General features: G+C 46.4%; 1 protein-coding gene across 2 annotated transcripts in view; it reads right to left on the bottom strand.

The window, feature by feature from the left end:
• The window catches only part of NOS1 (nitric oxide synthase 1 (neuronal)), a 102129-nt gene extending 84080 nt beyond the window's left edge, over positions 1-18049 (bottom strand). For both annotated transcript variants that reach the window (XM_012731021.1, XM_012731022.1), the window contains exon 1: positions 17988-18049. The gene's annotated coding sequence lies outside the window, so the exon portion shown is untranslated. The remainder of the gene's footprint in view (positions 1-17987) is intronic.
• Between the last annotated feature and the right edge of the window lie 937 nt (positions 18050-18986).

Raw genomic sequence — 18986 nt, 5'->3', positions numbered from 1 at the left:
GGATATTGGTAGCAGCAGTTGGGATCTGTGGGGTGGGTGGAAGGAAAGCTTAGCTTTTATTGTACAGCCTTCATTCTGGCTTGTTTATGTATCTGACTATGTTTTTGCATCAGCTTCAAAAACGGGGCATGATCTTTGAAGCAGACTTTTGGATCTGAACAGTAGTATCTCTAGTTGGCTTTGTGGTGGTGGGCAAGTCACTTTACCCCTCTGACTCACAGTTTCTGTATCTCTGTAAATAAAGGGGAGAGAGTATCATCTTTTCTGCAAGCATGGGAAGAGATAAAATTTACTATTTTCTGAATTTTTACAACATGACATCGGCCCCAGGAGGTGCCCAATGTTTGCATCTGTTAATGATTATCCTGCTGGCAGCTGTGCATCTATTGGCTGTCGGTGGTGTCAAAGGACACACACTCTTTAACGTACTCCGTGCTGACGTGCTGTTAAGGGGAAGGATGTCCTAAAGGAACTCTGCAGTCTTGTGGACTCTACCCCCTACTTTCTAGACTCTACCCCCTACTCCAGTGATTGTAAACTACAATTCCCAGCAGGGAGAGAACTGCGAAGACCCAAGGGCGGAGCTAAGCAGGAATTCTGGGACATTGGGGGATAAATAGGGCGCATTGTATCTCTCGCTCTCTTGCTCTGGAAAAGGCTCTCTGGACTGCATGACTCGGCGTTTTCAGTCAGCCGAGCTGGTAAGGTACTCCAGTTAATTTGTATCCCTCTCTCTTTCCCTGGGTTGTTTCCTGTTCCTTTCCCCTTTTTGTAATAAACCCATTTTGACCCTTTTGTGTGTGCCTGCAGTATAACTGAATTTTAAGCATGTGGGTGAGGCCCCACCGACAGGTGGCCCAGTTCACTCTGGGCTGCCCTGTAACAGTGCTAGGTGACAACTTAGACATTCAGGTTGGTCCTGCTTCCCATCGCAGGGTGCCCGTCACCGGCTCTTCCTTGAAACACCAAAAAGCAAGATTCAGTGAGTCGGCACATGAAACTCGAGAGACTTCCAGAAAGTCAAGTTCTAGACTTGGGAGTCAGCACTCCGGGGGTGGGTGGGGTGTGAGTGGCCCAGTCCATCAGCATGAGAGAGTGACAGGGCTGCTGTCCCTGTGTAGGAACAAACCTAGGGATTATGGAGCCATCAATTCATCTTCATTTTGCAAAATTCAGTTTTATGAGCTAGCTCAGCCAACTGTAGAGCACTATATCTATCATGCAGACAGTATTTTCCAGGTTCTAAGGTTCTTAAATTCTTTCCAAGCACAGACTGTTCAGGGGCACAAACAGCCTCACTGATGGACCTCCCACCCTGACCAGACATGCCTCATCACTGGAAGGTCAAAGTCATGGGTGTTGGAGCCCAAAAGATTACAAATATAGTGAATAGAACGTGGTGGAAAATACACAGGCAAGCATATACTCCCACTAGCACAAACAGGACACCTTATGTAACTTGGGTGGTCATCATGGAAGACTTCCCCTGGGGGAAGGCTAGCTAGATGACAGGTGGGAGGTGGGAGTAAGGGTGAAGGAGTGAAAGCAGCTGAGGCACTGGATAAAGTCCAAATCAGCTGAAGAAAGTCGGAAAGCTCACACAGGTTTCTTAAGAGCAAAGGTAAAGATTTTGAACTCTGTTCTTTCTTTTTTCTATTTTAGCATCAATTTATTATTTATTTTATATTTTTACACCATAAACATAATTTTTTAAAAAAATCATTCTGCCTTTTGTTCATTTTCCCAGCTCAGTTGTAATCCCCAAGGGCCTCCCATCACCAGTTCACCGGTGTGCCATCACCACAGTCCAGTGCACTCTTCCCACCCCAGTTTGAATTCTATTCTAACAGCAATGGCAAGACTGGGAGGGTTTCAGAAGCTAAGTTCTATGGTCAGATTCCAATTTCATAAAGATCACTCTGGCCGCTGATGGAAAATGGGTGGGAAGGGCAGGCTGGCTACAGGGAGCCCAGGAGGCGCCTGCTGCTGCCAGAAGATGAGAGATGAGGGTGGTTAGGGTTAGAGGAGCGGAAGGGAGGAAGCAGGAAAGGGGGTGGATCTCAGAGATAATCAGGAGGTTGAGCCAACAAGAGTTGATGGGCGGGTGAGACCAAATGGAGGGAGTGAGGGAGAAGGCAGTGTCCACCGTGATTTCCCGGCTCTGACTCTCATGAACAGATGGAACATGATGCTGTTTCCTCGAAGAGCATGACAACATTAGGAGTGGGGTAAAAATGAGGTGAACAAAAGGAAAAGAGTGAATGACACCCATGTGGTAGATATGTCCTTCCTGAGGAAGAAATAATCTGTCTAGTATATGACAAGGATCAACATTCCCTGAGATCATTACTTCTACAATGCTGAGAATTCAGGAGGATTATAGAAGAAAGACTTGATTTGGATCACTCCCCAGCTGTGCCATTTACTGGCCATTTGATCTCGGACAAGTCATTTAACATTTTGAATCTCAATTTCCTTTTGTGAAACTGAAAAGGTAATAACAGCTACTTTCCAAGGTTTTGTGAAGATTAATAAGATGGATGCTGTAAAGAGCACTTTGTAAACTGTAAATGTCAACTGTAATGGCAATGTTGAGTCTTTATTTTTAGGAGGATATTGAGAACAACATCCTCCAAATTGCAGCTCAGTGTTAACTTGAAGCTATCAGGTTTCTCTTCTCATGCCCAGCACCCTTGGAGACCCTGGTTCAGGGAAGCTAGGTCAAGGGGATGGCATAGGTGCTCATGAGAGGTAAAAGAAGTAAGGAGCAGGGGTAATATTTGCTCTCTTGACTTGGAAGTTTCCCATAATAGATCACCACATTCACATAAGCCTCAACCAGTTGCATATAAATTTCAGCAAACACTCCCATTACAATGGCAGGAATAACTTTAGACACGTTGGATATATTAGTGCTAACAATAAATGTAAATGGGCTAAACTTGAGTGAAATGCCAAGGCTCTTAGACTAGCTAAGTGCATTTGCGGGTGCCCTATACTAGCATGGGTGTGGGGACAAGGACCACGGACAAGGGGGCTCACCAAGGCATATCTAGCTTGGAGTCCATCTGCTGGTCACTTAAGTCCAAGGCAGTATAGTTTTGCTTTGATTTGAAAGATATAATTGATTCTCCTTAAGATATGTAACCAGGAAGTGAGCACAAAAGTAAATATTTACTGAATAAATGATCAGCTGTAGACAATATCTTTTAGTGAATTTTAATTAATTAGATTGAACTGAATGAAATTAGCAGTCTAGAAAATGTTCATATTCACCAACATCATATAGTTCAAACTAATATTTTGAACATTTTTACATGTAAACATTTTATTGAATTATTTCATTTCATTGTTGCAAAACCATATGAAGAACTTGATAGTACTATTCCCATTTTAATGATGCTGAAACTGAGGCTCAAAAAGATTAACTCACTGGAGTTTCTCTAATTATCAGTGGCTGGGATTCAAAACAAGTTTGTCTGACCTCAATGTCTGCCTTTCTGCCTGCCTTCATCCCTCCATCCATCCATCCCTTCCTTCTTTCTCTTTCTTTCTTTGTAAACAACATTTATTAGCTCCAATAATCCTCAGTCTCAGAACTTCTAAGCAATCATATCACTTACAGAAAATGATAGTTTAATGTCTTTGCTTTTATCACACCTGTTATTATTTCAGTTGGCCTGACTACCACCTATAATTTTAGTAATGAAAGTTGAAATGGACTTCAGTATATTTTCTATTCTGATAACATGGAATCTCCCAGGGAGCTTTTAAAACCCAGAGTCACTTTTGTGACTCTGCATGTGCACATTTATGGAGAAAGAGTCCCTATGACTTGATTATATTAAGGTTTTCCAGCCCTCCCTGGTGGCGCAGCAGGTTAAAGCACAGCACTAAGAGCCTAAAGCCACTTCAGCATGAGTTCAATCCCCACCCCAGAGCTGACCCACATGGCACGGCAGACCTCTCTGACCCACCCACTGCTCCGCTCAGCAGTGTACTTCATCAGTCTGCCTGTTCTGCTCCCTGCTGTTTCTGGTGAATCTCACCTTCCTGCACCTCTGGCTTGTACTCCAGCTCTGTATGCATAAATAAATAAATAAATCTTAAAAAAAAAAAAAAGATTTTCCAAGCACCCCATGACTCAATAGCCATCAGAATGAAAATCACTGGAGTGACTCCACTTTTTATAGGAGGGGTTAGAGGCTCATAAGTGAAGGTTCTTAGAAACAATCAGATCTAGGGTCTAGGTTTTCTCACACAATTTCTACTCAAACTCAGACTACATACTCATTTCCTCCCCCCACCCTGAAATTAGAATGGGGTTCTATAATTTGACATAATCAGTGTCCTATATTTGACAGTATGTTAAAATCAGGATGCCATTCCTATCTAGTTATATAATTTCTTGATTATTCAAAGTACAAGGAATCAAATATCTCCTCACCCCTCCCTAGTGAATCATCTCCAATTATTATCTGCCTCTCTAGGATTAATAACAGAGGGTCTGAGGTTACCACAGCTAGGGTGACAGAGAAAAATTTTCATAAAAGTTGTGCACAATTCCAGGCTTTTCACAGACCCCATATCAACTGCTTGCTATAGTAAATGTCTAGAAGATCAACTTCATAATTAAGATAAAATTTATAATAAATTAAGTATATGATTATAATTACTGAGTATTGATTAAGGGAGCCATAAATGATAATATAGGTTTTTAAGATAAAAATTAAGTGAAAAGAAGGATCATACCAAAAAAAATGGACCTTCCATGTGACCAAGTTATCTATCCACAGAATACAAAAACACCACCCAAAAGGAAACATGCACTCCAGTGTTAACTGCAGCACTATTTACATTAGCCAAGCTATGGAAACTTCATAGGTGTTCCCAAAGAGATGAGTGGCTTAGGAAGATGTGGTCTATATACACAAAGGAATACTACTCACTTATCAAAAAAGACAAACTCCTGGCATTTGCAACAATATGGACGGAGTTGGGGGAATTACACTAAGCAAAATAAGTCACAAGGCAAAAGACAAATACTGGATGGTGTTACTTATAGGTGGAATATAGAGAAACAAAACAAAGGGCCGGACAAAACCGAATTAATTACAAACCCTAGAAATCTTACAGTAGAACTGAGGCTACCAGAGGGGGAGAGGAAGGAACAGGAGAGGAAGGAACAAGAATGAAACCTGGAAGAAACACAATGGCCTATCATGGAGGACAACAGGGGATCTGATGGTGGGTGCGGTGTGGTTACAGCACCCAAAGGGGGAGATTCTATACTTCTAAAACAAACAACATTGTAAACCTCAATTTAAAAAAAAAATAAGGATCATAGTATCAGAGACGCCTTCATTTTACTCGGTATCATTGAGTAGCTACTTTATTCCAAAAATGTAGCATTGTATTGAACAATATACAATTATATATTATATTCTTTAGAGACAGAGGTCATGATTCTCTGGTTTTCTGTTATACCTCCAGGCTCAGCAATGTGCTTGGCACAACAGCAGGTACACAACCTCCAAGCCAATAGTGACTGAGTGAAGGGCCCAGGTGGGAGGCTCTAGGGAGGCTGAGGGCCGTGGAGGGCCCACACCACTGGAGGGCTATTCCAGCAGGTGACTGCTGCATAGAAGGCGGGTTGGTATCAGGCCACTTATTCCTGCGCAATAACACATCCCGTTACAAATGAGGACATGGATTAGACTTCACATACCTGGGTGATAACACTTGGATTCAGAAAAAGGAGAGAGCCAAAGCTGGTCTCGCAGAGTTGTAAAATCACCACTGATGGACAAGGCCTAGCGCCCTGCTACACAAAGTGTGGTCCACGAACAGCCACGCGCCACCTGAGAGTTGGCTTGAAATGCAGCGTCTCAGCAACTCATGTCCCCTCTCTGAACTGATGGGTCGGACTCTGCATTTTAACATGACCCCCAGGTGGAGGGTGTACACATTTTTGTTTGAGAAATGTTGGTCCAGTTTGCCTCCAAACCCTGTAACTTTTTTTGCGGCCCATGAAGCTCCCAGAAGAACGCTTTTCAATCTGGGGAGTGTCATATTAGATCGAACCATATAAAACGTCAGATAATCAACTATTTGGTGACCTACAAAAATGGCAATTTCAAATGAAATTTCAATTTCAACCCAAACTATAACTTGCTTTGCTTTGACAAAAGCACTTCAGAACCAGGCGATGATTGCAAAGGTTGCTGGTGAGATTCTGCAAACCACCTATAAGCATACCGGGCAGTTTTGTTTAAAAAAATTATTTTAATTGGTTGCCACCTTACACACTGAAGGTTTCACATAAGATACAAATGTCTGGTTTTTCTGGAACAGAGGAAGGGGAATTCATCCTGGGTCTGGGCTGCTGAATGTCAGCCAAGAGCTGGAGAGCGTGGTGGTGCTTGCCAGTAGGTAGCACGCGAGCTCCCCAGTTCCCAGGCAGCCACCATGCTTGTTTCTTGCCAGGACCCCCAGGGGTTTGACTGTAGGATCCCTGGTAGAATTTTCTTTTTAAAGATTTATTTATTTATGCATACAGAGCTGGGGTACAGGCCAGAGGCACAGGGCGATGAGACAGAGCAGGGAGCAGAACAGGCTGACTGGCAGGTACCCTGCTGAGGGGAGCAGCGGGCAGGTCAGGAGAGGTCTGCCGCGCCATGTGGGTCACCTCCGGGGCAGGTATCGAACTTGTGTTGTGGCTTTAGCTTCTTAGTGCTGCGCTTTAACCTGCTGCGCCACCAGGGAGGGCCCGGTAGACAGAATTTTAAAAGAAAATGAGATGGTCACATTTAGAAGCTGCTCAAGGAAAGGGAGACGTGTGCCTTGACCTGGGTCTACTCCTCAGTGCTGCTTGTGACCCAGGTGCCACCTGGGATGCCCTTGCTGGGCTGGGTGGCAGATGCCCTCATTTTCCAGGAGCCCGAGCTCCGAGGAGGGTGCAGCATTTCACATGGTAGTCATCCTTAACTCCACCTCTGCTTCTCAACCTGAGTGTTCACAGAAACTCTGGAGTGACACCTTTCGCTCTCGCTTGCTAAAAGGAGCTTTTTCTTTCAATGTCAAACAGGCCGTGCCTACTCATTCTAACAAAAGCTGAACGGAAGCCACCTCCTTCCCCCATCAGGAGGGAGCACAGTCCAGTTCTCACATGATTTCTTTAGGGACCTCACCTTGGGGCTACCTGAGCGGCTGGTCTTTATCTCTTTTTGCACCAGTGTACCTGAAAAGACACCTCTCCCTTGGAACGCGAGTGACACATCCTCCCTGGTTCAGACTACAGAACTAAAGCTCTGAAATAGTCACAGAAGTAAGAGAGCAGCATGACCTTGAACAATATCTACACTGACATCCCTGCAGTGGGAAGGCAGGCTTGTGGGGAGATGTCATGGTTAACATTGCAGGTCCTGGTTCAAATCCTGACAATGCCTTTTATTGGCTGTATGGCCTCAGGCAGGACAGTGAGCATCTCTGTGCCTGTTTTGTCTGCTGTAAAGTGACAGGCTGTTGTGGGGAATTCATGAAGCAGCATTTCTCCAACTGGTCTTACTACCTTATGTTTGTGCTTTTTCCTTTCTGTGAAACATGTGTGGGTCTCACCTTTGCAATGATTTACTATTATTCCTTAACAATTTGCTTTTAACCTTAAATACTTACTCTAGACTCAGCCTAAAGAAGAATATCTATGAAATCATGGTTTGAAGGTGTAAGCTATATTTTTTTCTATTACTTATCAAATCAAATCTTTAATGAGCAGATTTTGTAAAAATACCACCTTGTTTCAATTATAATAAAACATTGTACAAACTCAATTTGAGACGCTTTCTACAAAATATCCGAGCAGTAATCTTCCAAAGTGTCAAGTCCGTAAGAGGCAAAGAAAACCTGACAAATTGTGACAGATGATAGGAAATTCAGGAGAAACAAGCACTAAAAGCAGGGTGGGGTCTTGGAGAAGATCCTGGAACAGAAAAGACCCATTAGTGGGCTAAGTGGTGAAATTCAAATGAGGCATGTAGTTTAGTTAATAATATTATATTGCTATCAATTTCCTGCTCTTAGAAACTGAGCAGTAGCTACATATGATGTTAACATTAGGGGGTTGTGGGTAGGGGGTGTAAAGAAATTCATTGCACCATCTTTTCTGAAAATCTACAATTACTGAAAAATGTCAGTTTTCAAAACTGAGTACCCCATAAGCAGTCTCTTTTTCCTCTACCCTTCTTTAAACACCTGGACTACTAGCCTGCTTTTTACTTCCCAGGTGTTGGCTGTTCCGGACATTTCATGCACATGTTGTACTACACTATGGAGTCTTTCATCTGGATTCTTTAACTGAACACAATGCTTTCAAGGTTCATCCAGGTAACAGTGGGTGTCAGAACTCATTCCTTTTTAAGACTGCGTAATATTCCACCATGTGTTTAGACTATACTTGGTAATCTGTGAATGGACAGTTGAGTTGTTTCCACCTTTTGACTGATGACTGGCAAAAGTTCTATGAATGTTCACATGCAAATTTTAGGTTGAATGTTCATTTTCTGTTCTTAGTGGGTATGAGGTTTTCAAGTGAGGTGAGGAAAATGTTTTAGAACTAAGTAGAAGTGAAGAGTTGTAAAACATTGTGACTGTACTAAAGATCACTAAATTGTACACTTTCAAGTTTTAAGTTTTGTTATATGAATTTTACTTTAATAAAAATAAAATGGGTAGCACCACGGAGGAGGCACTGCATTTTGCAAAGCCTCTTGATGGAGGCCCAGCACTGAGCAGAGTCCCTGACCAGAGCACGTGTGTTGGCTGGTGCTATTTTCATTGCTGGATCCACACAAGACCCCAGCTCCCATTCTAGGGTTATTTCTACAAGCCACATCATACTGCGTTCACAAAGAAAGTTCCTCCATGTGCAATCTACTTCTCTCCTTGGAGATCAATGGTAATACCCAGGCTCCCTAGAGCGCTACCACTAGAATGCTTTGCTTTGGTGTCCAAGAACTTCTCACACTTTCACAAGGCCTGCACCGAGCTGGCATAACCACCAGCCGTCATGCCTAGATGGGCTCCAAACAACCTACAGGTAGCATTCAATAGACACTAAACTGGTTACTTGTTGGCTGAACATCAACCCTGTCTCAGCAGCTTATTCACAAGCCTTCACTTCTCAGTACTATTTAGGAATGTAACTACGGGACCCAGCCCTACAATTCACAGGTTGCATCACAATGCTCTGATACTGTTTATTGGCTTGTAAAATGTCCATCCCCATCTCCTCAGATTTGGGGTGTATTTTGTTGTTTAAATGAAATGCATGACTCAGGGTTTCTAGAAAACTGGAGATGCCCCAGCATGTCCCAAATCAAGGAGGTATTTTACCCTCAGAGTTGAGAACTAGGGCTGGATTTGTTGATGATTATCAGGGAGCTCTTCCTACTACCAAGCCTGTGTTGCATGTTCTCTACCCACTGCCTTCTGGTTCATTCTCCACCCTTCTTCAAACTCATCTAGGCCCTAGGAGGAAGCTGACCTCTGTGGCTAGCAATGGGTCCCTATGATTGAATTTGGGCAATGAGAAGTATAAATGAGAGACACAAGGGAGAAGAGGGGGGCTGCTTTCTCTGAGCAGAATTTCTGCTGTAACCCCCTCCCATCCCTTTTGGTGCCCCCAAAGGACTTCAGTAACTCTGACTCCCCCACCCCTCGCTTCATCAAGCTTTGCTCACTCTGTTAGTGCCTGGATACTTCACTCCTCTTGTTAGTTCTTTAAACCGGGGTCTTAAATACTACTGACCCTTGAACAACAAAGGAGTTGGGTGTTCCCCCGCTGCCTCTCACAGTTGAAAATCCATGTATAATTTATATTCAGCCTTCCATCGTTGTGGGTTCCACAATGTCATTTGAATCCACGAATGTGGAACCCTGGGATAGCAAACATCCACATGTAAGTGGACCTGCACATTTCAAACCCCTTTGGTCAAGCTTCCTCTTTAATTCTTTTATCCAATTACCTCGGAGTCCCCAGTTCCAGGTATTTCTGTTTCCTCTTGGATCCTGACTTGATAGACCTCCATTCCCATGGACCTAGGGCCTGGGGGTGAGGAATGCTTGAGAGGCAATTCCAATAGTCAAAGGCACAGCATGTCTAAGTTGAATTATCTAGTGGCCTGCCTCGTCCTTACTGATGAAGCGTCCAATACAGGGCAAACACTGAATGCCCAAAGAACCCAGGGAAGTGGCCTTATCACCATGTTTACATAAGAGGAAAGGGGATTTAAAGAGAGATTATATAACTTGCTTAAGGGAGAATAAAATAGCATGGACGAAGGGGCAGTAGCTGGATGCAAATCCAATCCAGCTTGGATGGGCTCTAGAATCCTGCCTCCCCCCGGGGCCTCCACATCGAGTGGTTCCTGCACTCAAAAGTCAGTGTTACGGGCAGTCAGAGCCTGTGCCTAGACGGGCAGTGGAAAGATGTTGCAGCTGCAGTTCAAACCACCTTTTGGAGCTCAAATGTGTTCAGCTATGCCCGGGTATACAGCCTAGGTGAGAAAGCAACTGGGGAAGATATCCCGGGATGAATCTCAAGTTCATTTCTTGATTCCTCAAGGGGCCCAGAGGCTTTCCTGCTGATGACAGAGGGAACTGTCGCCCGCTCACTGCTCAATGTCCCTGATGTAATGAGCACCATGGAAGAGGGCTCGATCGGGATGCTAAACAGCCGTAAATGACATTGTCACCAGCCTTCATAAAGCACAGTGACTCACGGCCCTAATTAAAATGCTGAGAGAAAAATGTAAAGAAAGGCTGCCATAGAAAACAGTGACATTCTGCTAAACTGCGGGATTATTTCTTCCAGGAAAAGGGGTGCTCACGAGTGCATGTATATGGGAGTGCATGTGTGTAGGAAAGAAGAGACAGAGAGAGGGAGGCTGTGTTATTCTCCTAAGAAATGTGGGAAATTTTAACACAGAGGAAAGTCTAGCTAAATCTATTCATGCTGCTCACCTTATCACGAAATATTTAAGTACAGAAAATCTAATAGAATAGTATGGCACCTATAAACTTCCAACTAGATTCAGCTATTAGATTTGTCTTGTCTAGTATATCTAAACACGTATCTGAACCTATCTTTATCAAGTGAACAATAGATCATCTACATATCTGATTCTGTCCATACCTATATATCTATTCATCCATCTATCCACTCACCTACCTATCTACTGTCTATCCATGCATGAGTCCATCTGTCCATCCATCCATCTTTACACCAAATTGTTTGAAAATATGTGGCAGACATCACGATGCTTCAACCCTAAATTCTTCAGCACACACAGCCTAAGAATAAAAACAGCCTCCCACAAAAATTACAGTATAATTACTCCACCCAAGAAAATTAACTATATGTGCAAAACCCTACCACATATTCCGTTGAGGCTGTTTTTTTTTAAACAACAACAACTGAACTAGTAAATCTAATCCCTGCTGTTCAGGAGGGAGAAGTCAATCTGCGCGCAGAAATAGGCTGTCAAGGTCTTCTTGAACGGGAAGATTTTTGGCTTCATGGAGGCTGGTTCCTGTCATCAGAGTCTCAAGATGAAGTGCACAGGGCAGGCACAAAGCTTGGCTTAGACACCAGTTCAGAACCAGACAGGAAATCCAGTCTGATTACACCATATTGTTTTTAAAAAGAGCCCTTCTCAAAACTAAATCTTCACATGATTTCATCCAATGTAATTACCCATTTTAACCACAAAATGTGGTTCCCAATGACTTCTTGCTGTTTCTGAAATGCAAATGCACCCTTAATAGCACAATAATATCTCACCAGTAGGGAGATTCAGAAAGAAATATAGTTTCTGAAGGCAGTCTTAAAAAGGACCCCCTTGATAGTCTGGCCATTGAAGGCAGTAATCTACACAGAGAAGTATAAAATATTTGTTTAAAATGTTAAAATATTTGTTAAAAAATAATAAAAACAAGAAATATACCAAGCCAAAAAATCCATTGGGGGTCACTGCTGTATATCACACTTGGTGTGAAATAAAGGAAGTTCATTTCAGTGACTACCCTGATATTAAGGGAGAAATGACAAACGGAGGTCTTCGCAGCTGAGACTTATCTTAATAAACTAACCCACAGATGTCATTGTCTTTTCATTACCTGAATTCTGCTACATGAAGATAATCAGTTTTCATTTTCTTTATTGAATATTTCAGCCTTAGGAGACTGCTTCAAAAATCAAAGAGAAAAACACGGGCAAAATATGTCAGGTGTTATATGTACTGATTGATCCCCATCAGTTACATTTTTATGCTTAAAACTCCTGGAATGAAATGCAGCATAATGTGATCTGTAAAGCATTTTCATGACCAAATAGGATGAACTGCCCACATCATCTGCCCCAGTGCATTCTAGTTATTGGCAGGCGGATCCCTTTCTTGGACAAAAGGTAGGAACAGTGACTTTCACGTCTTTATGCCCAGCCTCTTTTGGGTTCTGGTCCAGAACTTGGAGCGCATGGCTTAATTGTTTAATAAAGAAGTGGCTGCTTTGACTCTGGTTCATGACAAGGAATCCCAGAGCTGAGGGACCCCGAGCTGCTCATCTGTATGATATGAAAATCGGCGAGCTTTTGAGTTCACCAGATCCTCTCTTTGTTTCTAACTCAAAGCAGGGTCCAGAAAGCCCCCTCTTCCCCACTTTTAATCTCCCATAGTATTAAGTTAGCTGGCTAGTTTTGAATAAAGAAAGTATTTCTCATTATTATTTAAGTATGGTGGGCAAAAGATCCTGATGGAAGCTAAGACACTTTTTCAGAACAACTCTGAAGACATGCGAAAGTTCTTTCCAGTACTTTCAATATGAGACTGATGAAGCATCATGGATGGCCACAAAGAAGCCTCATGTTTTCTGGGGAATCTCAAGTCAGAGGTGCCAGAAGATGCAAATCAGAGGGGAGGAAAAACAAAATGGAGCCCAGGCCAGAAACCGGAAATTTGCCTCTGCGAAGGGCTGTGTTTTCCATCTGAACAGTGCAGCCCTTTCTTTTAGGAACTGTCAGCAGAAATAAAGAATGCTGTTGATGGACAAGAACCAGGCAAATGTTTGTTTCAGGCATGGAGACATGGAATGTTAAAATGGAAGTCTTTGTTAGTCCAGGGGTTGTAAACTGAAATGTCTTGCAGGGCCAGACCAGGGACAAAAACAGTATTTAGTGGTGGGTCTGTGACCTAAAGGTGAGTAGATACCTGACCAAAGCAACTCAAACCAAAACGTGAGCCCTGCACTAGCTGAACAGAACATATCTGTAGGCTTCTGAATGGCATTGCCCTTGAATTCCAATGCCTTCATTTCACAGATGAGAAAATGAGGCTGAGTGAGGGGAAGTGTCTGGCCCATATCAACTGGCTTGCTAAACAGTTTCTTTGCTTTGTTCTAGTCACTGAGATGGGCTGATGCTGTCCCCTCTGCAGTTACACACATCCCATTTCACTGGTCTGCACAACAACCCCATGCAGTCCCATGCTTCTATTCTATGGACGTCATGCCTGAGGTTCAGAGAGGTTAACTCACTCACCCCAAGTCACAGCATCCACAAATAGCTAAGTCTTCTTTTGCTTCCTCGGGCAGCTCTCTGCCCTTCAACCTGGTTGCACATGGCCCCACATGGCACCGGAGACCCCGTCTCTCAGTGGATGATGCAAAGCAAACGGCTACTGCTTTCGATGCCTCCTTCTCTAAGAAGTCTTCCCTGACCCCTCAGTTACACATCCTGGGTGCTGAAGCAGTACTTCACCTCCACTTCTCTTGGAGAAGTTTCATGCTTGGAATCAGGCTTGTTTGGTGCTCACTGCCCGAGCAGACTTCAGGCTTCGTTGGAGCGGGGCTCACACCACCTTAATCTGGGCATCTGCCCTTGGGGCCCTGCTCTCGGCCTGCTATATGACACTGATCATTACACAGTTGACAAATGTGCTGACATCTGCTGCAGACCCACACATAACTGCTGCTCTTCTTCAGCTCATCATCACTCAGTACGACTGTGCCAGGATCCATGCCCGCTGCACCCTGTTAGCTACACTTTTATTGGGGAGATATGGGCATTTTCTGTGGATAGATCATTTTAATGTAATAGATTTAAGTAGGCTCGATATTCCAGCCTTGCAGTGTGCTGCTCATAACTCTCCTCTAGGATCGGGTATGTGAATGACATAAACATCTGTAGGACTTGCCAAGGTTGGGTGGGGACCAACTCGGCTGTCAAGAGGATCTAAACCAATGGCTTTGGTGAAATTAAGGTAGTTATGTTGGGCTTATTACCTCCTGTATAACTTATTTCTAAAGTATCTGTGATAGCAACTTGAAAGCAGGTTTCCTCTCTGAAAGGACAGACAGGCAAACCAGGTTCATTGGCTGGGGACTCTGGACTGATGGACAGCAAAGTCAAAGTGAGAAGAATTATACTCAGTCTTTCCTGCACAGTTTGTCTGACCTATAACAACAACCAGGGCAGAGACGGAATTAAATTTCCTAAAAGTTCAGAATCCATGTACTTCTCTATACTGAAGTAAATATGAACTTATCATAAATAAGCACCGGGCAAAGAATCAAGACACTGAAGTTCTATCCTGGCTTTGCCCATAATAAGCTGTGTGACTTTCCACAAGCCACATTCCTTTTCTGGAATCTGGTTTTTCTATCTGTAAAATGAGGACAATGGACAAAAGCTGACAGTATCTGAATCTCCTAGAGAAATCCTATTAAAAGTACAGAAACATCCAGTCTCCCTTGGGGCACTGATTCCTTAGATATGGGGTGGGATATGACATCTCTGCTGTAATCACTACCCTGGAGGGTTCTGAGGATCCACTGGGCTGCTGTTTGGCATTTGCTAGATTGGAGGCTGTCTACTGCTCTCACATGTTAGAATAAGAGAAGTCAGAAAAGGCTGAAGTCGCCGCAGCCTTTGCGTTGTTAGACTCACAAGCCCACACTGCCCCGTGGTGGAAAGCACACCCTTTTGTTGGTCCTAGAATGCCATACTCAACTTCTGCACATTCTGATTTCTAATGGAAAAAAACCTCCATTCTAATGGAAATAGATTGTTGCTTGTGGCTCTCAACCACTGCCCAGGGTTCCCCAAGCCCTGCAGCATACCGAGTCTCGTCACAAGAGACCGCAAAATATGTGCCCAAGAAAATGGGCACAGGCAAATCAGTGTGCTCACAGTACATAGGTGCAATGACATCCCATGTCTTCCTGTGTCCTGGGAAATCAGCACCCCCACCCACCGGGACGGTTTGGGACCACTGTTGGGGTGGTACCTTGGACAGCTCCCTGTGGCTTTGCCTTGGAGACCCTCTGGAGCAACTTACCAAGTAAGCTACTTTTGATTTCTTCCCGTCCCCCTGGAAGACAGAGCATTTTGGGGTGGAGGTTCACTTCGGACATTTGGGGAAATGAAGGCACAGAAAAGCAAAAGGCAGGCTGGTGTGGAAACCATGTCCTAAAAGACAGTCCAAAAGACCTCCCCTGGGGTTCTCCTCCTACAATTACCAATCTTGGCATAAAGCTACTGTTTTCAGAACACTTCACAAATGCCCCTGTGAGGGTGATTGTTCTCATTCTGCAGAACTAAGGCTCAGAGAGGTGAAGTGACCGAGATCACGTGGCATGGATCTGAAGCTGGGTCTGAGGCAGAAGCCCCACCAGATTGCTCTTCTGTGTCGCTTTCTCTTTCCGTACATGGTCTGGGACTTTGGGGAAATCACAAGTTCTGAAGACACAGCTGTGTCCTTGCCCACTGGGGTAGTCTCTGAACAGATGCATCAGAAAATGAGGCTGTGGGCACTAAGGCAGGAAGGAGCATGTGTCATGTGTCAGATGGCTCATGTGCCTAGAGCTGTGCTAAATCCCCCGTATTAAGAAGCCAAAATCTAGACTCAGGTCTCCTGTTGTACCACTCACCAGCTAGGTGACTATAGGAGGGTCACTTGGTTTGCCCTGACTCAGTTTCCATATGTGCAAAATGGGATTCAGATGGCTATACTGGTGACCAGGTGTGGTGAGTATTCCTGGTATTCCTGGAAGCATTCCAAGGAGACCTGGTGTATGCTGGCCTCTTGGAGAGGGCACAAAGCTGTGTGCTCTTCATGGGTTTCTGGATCAGGCTAGTGGAAAGGACCAGGGGGTAGTGGTGGTCTCCCACAGGAGACCTATTAAGGCTTCTCAAGTCTGTTTGCAAAGACAACGAGGGTAGAGGAGAATGTATGGAAGGGGAATGCGTATCACCCCTGTTTGATCCTAAGTTTGGAATAGTAACTGGAAAAATTAATACTCCTTTGTGTCTTAGTGAACCTTGTTTGTCCCAGCCCCAATTCGGGAAACACGGAAGGGGAAGTTTTTTCCATCATTCCTCTGGGGCAACAGTCTGAGTCAGGTCCTCTCTCTCCTCTTCCAACATCCTAGGAATGCCAGACAATGCACCCTGGGCCAAGACCTTACCTCTGCCCAGGCAGCACCTTTGGGTGCTCAGCCATAGCTGCTTGTGTGGCGTCTGAGCACAGGATTGCAACTGTGATGCAGGAGTCCAGGGGTTTCCTTGTGGGCAAAAGCCCTATGCATTTCCCCCTGGAGCTACTTGGGTCCCTCTTGAGGTGAGTACTAACCTACCCTAAGCTGGGGACCCTGAGCTGCCAACTCCCAGTTCCTCCTGGCAGGACCCCTGAATCCAGTCTTTTCCTTGAACCAGTTGCCTTCAATATAATAAAATACCAGCGACTTCTAGAGCATTGCGCGCTCAGCTGAGCTTCATGTTCACATTGATGATTTTTAAAGACATCACGACAGCTCCGAGAAAGGTGTTGTTTTTCTCAGTTTATAGACAAGAGAACTGAGGCTTAACGAAGTAACGGGGCATACTTAGGGCTACGCAGCAAGTCAAGGGTAAATTTGGGATTGGAACCCAGGGCTGTCATCCCAAAGCTTCCTGCCCTCGCTCTACAGCCTTCTCGGCGCGCCTCTCCTCTATAAGTACCGGTCCCAGACCGCGCGGTCCCGAACGCATTGGGCGCCAGTGACACTCCGGGCTACACAACTGGGGAGGGGGCGAGGGTCTCCGGTCCCTGCGGCGTCTCCAGAGCCCATCACGACCCGAGAGCCCACGGGCCCCCCGAGAGAGCATGAAAGTTGGATCCCTCAGAAACCTTGCTCTGACCCGTGGCCACCTGGAAGCAAAGCCATAGCGTGCGGCGTGTTGCCGGGTCCGGAATCGCCACAGAGCGCGCTTCTGCGGTCGGGGGACGCGGCCCGAGCACTGGAGCCTTTTTCCAGGGAGAGGCGCAACTTTCCTAGGTTCTAGGAACCAGTACTCTCACACCCTAATCTCTCCAGTGCTGAGAAGTGAGGGGTGCAGGCGACCCGCCATTACCGCTGGAGCGCAGTGACGATACCCGAAAAGTTGGCAGCCAGGCAGAAGCAACGTTCCCCCGGAGCAGAGCCCTCACAGCCTCGGGCCCCCCGCGGAGGGTGGCTTGAGATGCCAGAGTCCGCCATTACCGCGGGCTGGCAGTGGCGATACCTCCGCGAACCGGGCACCGGGGTAAAGCTTGAAGTTAAGATCCCGCAGGTGCAACGATCCCCGGGGACTGGCGTCCCCCCAGCCTCACGCTCCTGCTAGGGGTAGTAAGCGGTGCCAAAGGGTCCGCCATTACCGCCGGCGCGCAGCTCCGAGTCGAGCGCGCCGCTGAAGAGGGACCGGGGTCCCTGCAAAGTTGGAACGGGGCGGGCGTGTCGACCCTTCTGAGACCTGAGCCCCCGGCCCGGGGCCGCCAGCTGGGAGGAGGGCAGGCCACCCGAACCAAGTTAGCACGCGCAGCAAAGCCCGCGTCTCCCGCGCGCTCGGGGGTCTAGCTCGGGAGCCGGGAGCCCTGGGGTACAGGGAAGGGACGCGGGCTGCCTGGGCCAGAACTCACCTGCCTCCGAGCGGGGCGGCGCCGAGGCTGCCTTTTCGCGCTACGCACCCGCCCGCCCTCCGGTCCGCTCGCCTACCCGCCTCCTACTCCTCCTTCTCCAGCTCCCGGACGCCCGCAAACGCCGCGCTCCAGGTTCCGAATCCTCAGGGTCCGCTGCCCCGCGCTGCTGGAGGGCGCCAGACGCACCCACTCACCGCCGGGTAGGAGCCACGCGCGTCCCTCCCCCTTCCCCTCCGCTTTGTGCCTCCGGGATCTCTCCCCACCCCCTCCCGCCTAGCCCCTATCCCCTCCCCTCTTCCCTCTCCTCCCCTCCCTCCGCCTTGGCGGACCCAAGTTCGGGACGGAGGCTGCGGGCTTCCCCCGCGCAGAGCCCGGTGCCCCGCGCGCGCCCCTGGCTCACCCTGTCGGCCCGGGCGCCTGGCCGCCCCTCGGAGGAGCCGCAGCGCTAAGTAGCTCCTCGCCCAGCGGCTGGAAACGCGGCATAAATATGTAGAGACTGAGCCGTGAGCTCAGCGAGGGTCGTGAGGGGGAATTTATTTCTTAATGTCCCTCCTTTATCCTATCATCGCTGAAACGAATTAGCGGTGACGTCCAACCCGGCTGGTTTATGGGTGTGGGGAGGGAGACGTCGCAACCCTCATTAAAAGAGCTGCTCTGGGCTCCAAAGCATACATCTTTTATATAACCTAATTTCCATTTTTTTTCTATCAGGAAACACACACACACCATGACAATTTCTGGGAGTCTGGAGGGGGCTGAATGTAGTGGCCACCAGGCAGCTCTTTGGCAGCGCGGGCTCCGCGGGAGGCTTGGCGGTTGTTTGTGTTTCTCCACGGTGTTGGGAGCTCTCTCCTGAGCGGGACAGTGGAGCCTGGGCCTCCCGTGCTGGGCAGGAACCCAGGAGATGGCCGCCTTAGTTCTGGCCCTGGTTCTTGGGGGGGGGGGGCGAGAGGCAGACGGGCAGAGGTAGCCTGGTCTGGAAATATTGCCTGTTCTGGC

This window comes from Condylura cristata, unplaced genomic scaffold (assembly GCF_000260355.1).
Source record: "Condylura cristata isolate star-nosed mole 26May11 unplaced genomic scaffold, ConCri1.0 scaffold00029, whole genome shotgun sequence".
In the NCBI taxonomy this organism is placed as follows: domain Eukaryota; kingdom Metazoa; phylum Chordata; class Mammalia; order Eulipotyphla; family Talpidae; genus Condylura; species Condylura cristata.
This window is presented reverse-complemented; position numbering and strand designations above follow the sequence as displayed.